At 40.3% G+C, this 7,386-nt stretch overlaps 1 long non-coding RNA gene across 1 annotated transcript; it reads right to left on the bottom strand.

Annotated features, from left to right (window-relative positions):
- Positions 1-69: 69 nt before the first annotated feature.
- Positions 70-6,029, bottom strand: LOC118211634. Its single transcript, XR_004762043.1, has 3 exons — positions 5,695-6,029; positions 327-444; positions 70-243 (listed from the first exon to the last, which is right to left on the bottom strand). It is a non-coding gene; the product is annotated as an uncharacterized LOC118211634 (long non-coding RNA).
- Between the last annotated feature and the right edge of the window lie 1,357 nt (positions 6,030-7,386).

Here is a 7,386-nt window from a genome sequence, read left to right as displayed (position 1 = left end):
TTCCTCTATCTCCTCTTGCACCATCTGCATCCCTCTCCCCTCTCTCTGCACCCTCCCCCCTTCCTCTCCCTCCTCCTCTCCTGGCATCGCCCTCCCTCTCTCTCCTCTCTCTCTGCCCATCTTCCCTCCAGTTGTCTGGCAGGTGGCCCCTGTTCCCTCCTCTCCTGTCCCCCCTGCCTCTCCATCTCCCTCCTCTCTCCGGGCTGTGCCTCCTGTTGTGCTCTCCCTCAGCAGGTCCAGCACCTTCAGAAAGACAACAAGGAAGGATCAGAGTTAAGGTTAATAACATCGCTACAACATTTGAGCTTCCCAGAAGGTCTGCATACCTCTCCTGTGCTCAGCGTTGGCTCTCCCTCTGCCCCTCTGACCCCTTCTCCCTCCTCGGTTTGGGTTTTCCATCACTTCTGTTCAGGTGGAGGCCTGTCCACGCTGTGTGTGATCAATCTGGACAAAGAGCACAGAAGATTACACTGCAACCCAAGGACAGAGACTCAAGTCAGCCATAGATAAAACTTCAAGAATGTTACATGTCGTATAATCAAGCACGGTTGACGTCTCTGAGTTCCCTGGAAACTGTTGTTATGTATGTTGCTGCTTGTCTCAAGGGTACCCTAGAACACAATAATCTTTAGCGCTCTAGCAAATAGTGAGGTGAACAATGTGGCCACATTTGCATCTTGCATTTCCATTAACTGCAATATGGTTTTGTAACAATTATCAAATATTTCCTCTTCTGTGGAGGGAAAGGTACAAAAAGATTTCTTTCAAATAACCCATGGTTAACATTTCGTTTTCAAAGAGTAGACAAAGATTTATGCAATTACTATGAATTATCTCTAGCCAGGTACAGGCTTTGAAGTTCTCTTCAATTAACTTTTTTCAATAATGCTGTGTAATATGGTTTTAGTTCATTCCCTTTCATATCTGGTTTCTTATTTTCCTTTTTCACACAAAGAAACACAAGTCAGAGTAATGACTTTCAAAAAGTGAATTGTCCTGTTAGTTCTGCTTCTGTAATGGTTATTCATTTCCAAATTGTCAACAGTGGAATGGTACCCCTATACCCCTAAAAAACTGTTAATTCATTGGTACACCACATGTGGGATCCATCACCCCATCGGATTAGCTCAGGGAATCTCAATGTGTCTTTAGTCTTCAGGTATCTGCACATAGAATCTTGGTAGACAGGTCCCATAATACCCTGTTCCCTTCCGAGCCCCCTATTACAGGGGTTCCTAAAGCGGGCTCAGGGGACCCCCAGGCATCCATGAAGAGACTGTGAGTAAAATCAAGTTTTACCTGAATTTATGAATATTCCATTTAATTTCATATTTCCATATCTAACAAACATATTTCAGAGTTTGAAACATTTTTTTCATCATTGGGAATATTTTAAATATACTAACTAGTCACATGCAGATTCATATTACAAGTAATGCGTCCATGCATTATTGTGTTAGATAGCCACTGCATTGCAGTCTGCAGTGGGTGTTGAATAAAAGCATAAAAATATTCTTTACAAATATTTTTTAAAGATTTTTCTGAGTTTGGGGTCCTTGGCCACAATGTTGTCATTCTAGGGAGCCTTAGGGGCCCCCAGCCCTATTATAATGACTGATCAGGTCGTAATGGACACCACACATCAGGGGTCATCAGTTCACACCTTGGAAAATCCTTTCAGGAGCCTCTACGACTTTTGACCTTTCAACCCCCAAAAGACTAATATGGCTGTGCAGGCCAATGAGAACAGTGCCAGAAATGGTGTGGTTAGCACCACAAACTGACTTTGTGACAGAGAGGTAGATGGATAAATCTAAAGCGCAATTGCGTGGACTTTACTGACCAGGCATTTAAAAAGTACCCAAATGACAGGGTTTCACCAAAATGACAGGGTTTCAGAGAGTTTGAAGGCCTAATTAGCACTCAGCTGGTGAGCACCTCTCAGCATACCAACAAGCCCTACTTCTTTTAAAGGCATCAGTGTTGTACAGTGGTATAAATTAACAACCTAAGCGGCTGAAAATAAATTAAAACAAGCTTACTCCACAAACCCCTTCAACATCCTCTCTATTTTACAAATTAAAACATTGTTGAATGGTTGGTTGATGATGAATATATTTTAGAGAAACACAAAGTGGTTTTGTTTTCCCGATACAGTGGTAGCCTGTTCAATGGTAAAATCGTCTGTGCTGTTTCATTGCAGTTTCTCACAAATGTTTTGATTTTGGATGACACTTGTTTTTGGATACTCAGAGAACACCCATTGTTCATCTATAAATGTGGAACTTTGAGATTAATTAAGAACTAGGTAAATAAATCCCATTTTCAGTATTGTCCATTGAGATATCCACAAGCAGGCTTAAATCAAGTACACACATAGATTTGTTAACAGTAACATGATAAAACTGTTCCAGTTCTATATACTGTTGAGCTTTTCCGTTTGAAATATTTTCAATATTCAGAAATCCCGTAAGCTTAATGCAACACTGGACTAAAAATATGTAATATACCGTAGAAGTTACATTGTGAAGTCACAAATGTGCTGGGTTGCCAGGTTGCATATATGCAGTCAAATGACCTGAGATTGTTTGCCTGTTTTAACTACCACTTCAGTTTACACATAACAACCCAGGAGTAGGCTATGTGCTTCTGCCTACTACTGCTGTATGCAGATGTTGTCTTTGCCTCCAGGTTTACTGCAGACATCACCTTACGACAATGCTGCTTGTGGAACAGTAAGTTGAACTTTGTCACTGATGTCCCACATCACAAAGGAACATCTCAATAATTACACCTCTTTGAAAAAGGCACTGAAGTCTCCTCATTCGGACATGCTAGCTGCAATTATAGGAAACCAGGCCTGTCCAGTATTTTTATGCATGACCTCATGCATGCTGGAATGCTACTTGCTGAATGAATTGATAAGCCACACCTCTGTGATATATTTGTCTCTCATTTACTAAGCATTTACATTGTTTGTTCACTACCTAAAAGTGTGGCAAAGTGGCAAACTCCAGTGGTTACTTGAGAAATTACAGTTTAGTCAGCCTCAGGTGCCAAAAAGCAAATTTCCCAATGAAGTCCATTTAAAGCAAAGAATTTACCCTGGCCAAATTAAATTATACTGGACAGTACTTTTAAACTCTTTCCTTCACACTGAAGTAATTACTCTCCAGGCACCTTTTTCTCTGAAACCCACAGAAGAAGATATAAGATTTATTTAATTCCAATTTGGTCTGCATGGTTTTACATCAGTGTATGCACCTGCACACACAGGCACACCCGCACATGAACGCGCATGAGTCTGTCATTGACTAATCGATGCTGAAGAGGGTGAATATCGAAGCTTTTTTGTGCTAGTTTTGCTGATAGTGACAATGCGTTTACGTTCCACTTTTAATTGCAGGCTAGATAGAGAACAGGGCGAGGTAACATGAATGTAGAAACATGGCGTTTGCTGATAAGAAGGTTTTGTATGGTGGCCAAGTGAAGAAATGTAGTTAGTAGAAATGGCACAGTGGTGAACTGGTGTAACTTTTTAATAAAAGGAATGAATTTGCCGTCATGAAATGCATATGGGTGGCCGTGAGTGAGTTTTGGTAAAGGAAATATAAAAGCGTAAGAAAACGTTAGTGTAAAAGAGGAAATTATCTGCCTGAGGGTGAGGCGGGATTCAATCCTTCAACCGGAGGTTAACCAGTCTGTGACTTTGTTAGTGCAGCACCATGACATAGCTATGCTTGCATATGTGTGAAATATCATTAGCAAACCTGTCCATGGTTTTAAAGAAGAACACGGGCCAGTAAGCACAGAAGAGCTCCCATATGGCTTTGCAATATTGTAGCCGGTTAATAACTGAACGTGCAGACGGTACGTCATAATGCAGCGTATACGTTCGGCGAACGGCGGGTAGATATGGTGCAAAAGCAATAATTGAGAAGTAGTAGACAATTATTAGTGAGGGTAAAAGCAGGTTAAAGAAAAGTGTCCCTGGCTAGGCTTGAACCTACAACCCCATGTTACCAAGACTGTAGCCTTACCCACTACGCCACAGGCAGATTCACTGTTTAAACTGGAAATGTTTCAGAGTAAAAAGGTATGGGTATTTTGCGTGTGTATGCGAGTTTTTGATTGGGTCGTGTAGGTGAAGATTTGGCTGATGTCAGTAAAATTTCCAATGGGGAGACATGTTGTTAGTGGGATAGGCGGCAGGAAAAAGAAGAAGAAGAAGAAGAAGAAGGAGAAAACGCAAAATCCCCTTAGTTTGGGGCTTTATTGTGTGGACATGTGAAGTTCATGAAATCTGTCTGTTGAAATGGGGTCAGAATGTACAGAATTTAATGTTTTTAAGGGCTGAGTGTCTGTGGCTGTTGTGGTTATTTCTGTGGGGAACCCTGAAAAGTGGCAAACTCTGGGTGCTGTATAGGTATGGGGCATGCCCCTGCCAAGGCGTAACTGCCATCCCAATAAAATAACTAACTTGTTTTGAAGCTTTTGAGCACCGTTTTAAGTTGCTTTTCTGCATGGAATGTATTTAGATTAATTAGCATAGGCATCCGGTCGTGGGTTAAAATTACTAGTCAGTAACTTGCTTTTTAAAGCATGTATAACAGCTTCGAAATTCACCCATGGCGGAAGAAACTGTCTGGTTGGCCTACAAAAATAGGTCATCTACGATTTTTTTAAATACGTCAACTACGAAGGAACCACAGGAACGCATCGAGCTAGTAAAGCCGACCTCCGAAGTCGGAGCTACGAGTTTCCGAGTTCGTCTGGAACTCAGCACTAACCATTTTCCCCATTTGCCGACTTGGAAAGGGCGTTCCAGTTTATTTTTGCTAGTTGGAACTGGGTAATTCCCAGTTCCCGATGTGTCTGGAACGCAGCATTAAAGTGGAATGTTATACGCAAAGCATTGTTTTCCCATTTCTGAGACGTGGAATCCATGTCAGTGTGACAGGAAAAAATAATGTAGCCAAGTAGAACACGAGGGTATCAGCTTATGTTTGAAAACAAAAATACCGACTGGTGATCCCTATGGTTGTTACATAAAACATAAGCAGACTTGAAGCTTACATCACTTAAGTCAGCTGTTACCAGGAGGAAATTTACAACACAGGACAAAACAAACAACGCCTCTTCTCTGTAGCGAAGCTACGTAGGTGACGTAAACCATAATTCCCCGCCCAAGTATTGTCTCTGAAATGAATGTCAACATAAACAACTGGTAGCATATATATATATATATATATATATATATATATATATATATATATATATATATATATATATATATATATATATATATATATATATATTCCGTAGCAGATCAGTCGAGGTAAATAACCAGTTCGGTACGGTAGCACTTGAGACTGTCACGCTCGGTAACCAATGAAATCCACTGCTCTCGACAGCTGACCATGCTACTTGGCATACTGAAATACCACGGCAATGATGAAACAAACACCGAAAAAGCTTGAAATATAGTTACTGTTGATAATACTCCCAAGAAAATTGGAGTCATTGAAAACATTTACCCAACAGAAGCCCATATATCGTTTAGCTCATCGGGATATGGCGACGTGTCCTGTGTTATTTCGAAAACATGCAACTTTCCGCAGCCCCTGATGCATGCGGAAACAAATATCGTGCAGTACAGCCTATAAGAAAACCAAGAAACAAACTGCAACGTACCTGTAATAAGATTTTATAGACAGTTATGTCTCCAGCTGTGATAATTATTTGGTTATACCGTGCCATAGATTGTGATATATCCTTGCTATACACTTCATTCCTGGTATATACGCCGTTTATTATATCGTATAATTTACTGGTAGGAACGCTTTAAAAACACAGCTAGTAAAGTAACGTCGGCTCATTAAAAGTGAAACCTTCTACTGCCGATTATACAGGAAATTATTCCCCTAATCTCGGACAGCGTTTCTTCTGAATTAAGTTTATAACCGCGTGTGGGTTCTTTTTATCGGTTTGCCCTGCCCACCGTTGTCGTTCAGTATCACTTTCGCTTTCCTTTAACTAGAAATGAGAGTCTTGAGCTCGCAATAACACTAATAGCCAGTATGATGTGACACACGCCTAACGATATGGGGCTATTGGACGTCTGGAAACGAAATAGAAAATTGTAGGCTATTGTTCGTCCAAGTAGCCTAGGCTACGGAAGATCTATTAAATGAATAATGTTAGTTAACGAACTGCAGATAATTCTGTTAAGTAACAGGCTACTACAACGATAACGTTAGCCTAAATTTGGGATTGACTCGTACTTTGTGAATTTGTCGTATATTAGGGAAATTTTCTTTACAGTAGGCCTATTTAATTCTCACCACTAGGCCTAGGCTACAAATGGTGAATATTGTTGACTTATGCACTTTAGATTCTTTCACTTGTTTTAAAATGTTTGATATAACCAGTAACCTTCCGGTATTGTATGCCTTTACACTGAGTGTAGGACTCGTATGTAGCATCACATCCACTGAACTGTAGTTTATTGATCATATCTGACAGCAGGCCTATAGTCCGCATACCGCAAACCAAATGATTAGCCTTTCACCAACATTGCAAGGGCAGCAAGAACTGTGCTGTGCAAAACACACAAAATAGATGTTTAGGATATGTAGTTTCTTTAGCCCTGCAGCAATGCTTATTCTGAAATATTCATTAATGCATTCCCTTTTCACCACTGATGCCAGGTAGGCTAGCTCGAAATTGGAGAGTGGGACTCCGTTATTTTCCTTCCTTCTCTAATGCTCCACAATTAGTGATTCAGACTTCACACAATTTACATATTGAAGAAAGCAAAAATTTCTCCCGCAGAAATCACAAAAAAAAAAAAAAACGTTTGTGATTTACTTTTTGCGGAGTGTAAATATTCCAGTAACAGCTTGTAAATATTTCCCTACAGGTTCAACTGGATAGTCCCAAATTACATCTGCTCTACCCGTGGCAATTATGCATGCAGGATATTCCGCGGTGGTAACTGCATGGCTGATAATATTTTAACGCCAATTTATCTGTGTTGATTTGACGCTAACAGATTATGGCCGTTGTGATGACGAGCAACATTGGCTACATGCACCAGACAAGCCACGTGATGTGCCGATCCGGTAAATTAGGCTAAGTACAACTGTCGTCCTCAAAAAGTAGCCTAAACAAATTAGCTGAACCTCTTTAGTTTTCCCGTTTATATTTTTTTTTTTATCAGCAAGACTCACATGCAAACTGTAGACTCAGCAGTTCTCTACTCTCTGCTTAATAAAGTACTGTAGGGATGTTAATCTCCTTTGAATGTAAAATTTATATTTAGACAGATGGTGCTTGAATATGTCAGTGACTGTTGGCACAATATGAATTAAATGAATAAGTGTT

This window comes from Anguilla anguilla, chromosome 13 (assembly GCF_013347855.1).
Source record: "Anguilla anguilla isolate fAngAng1 chromosome 13, fAngAng1.pri, whole genome shotgun sequence".
NCBI classification, from domain to species: Eukaryota; Metazoa; Chordata; class Actinopteri; order Anguilliformes; family Anguillidae; genus Anguilla; species Anguilla anguilla.
Note: the sequence above shows the minus strand (reverse complement) of the source record. Positions and strands in the feature narration are given on the sequence as shown.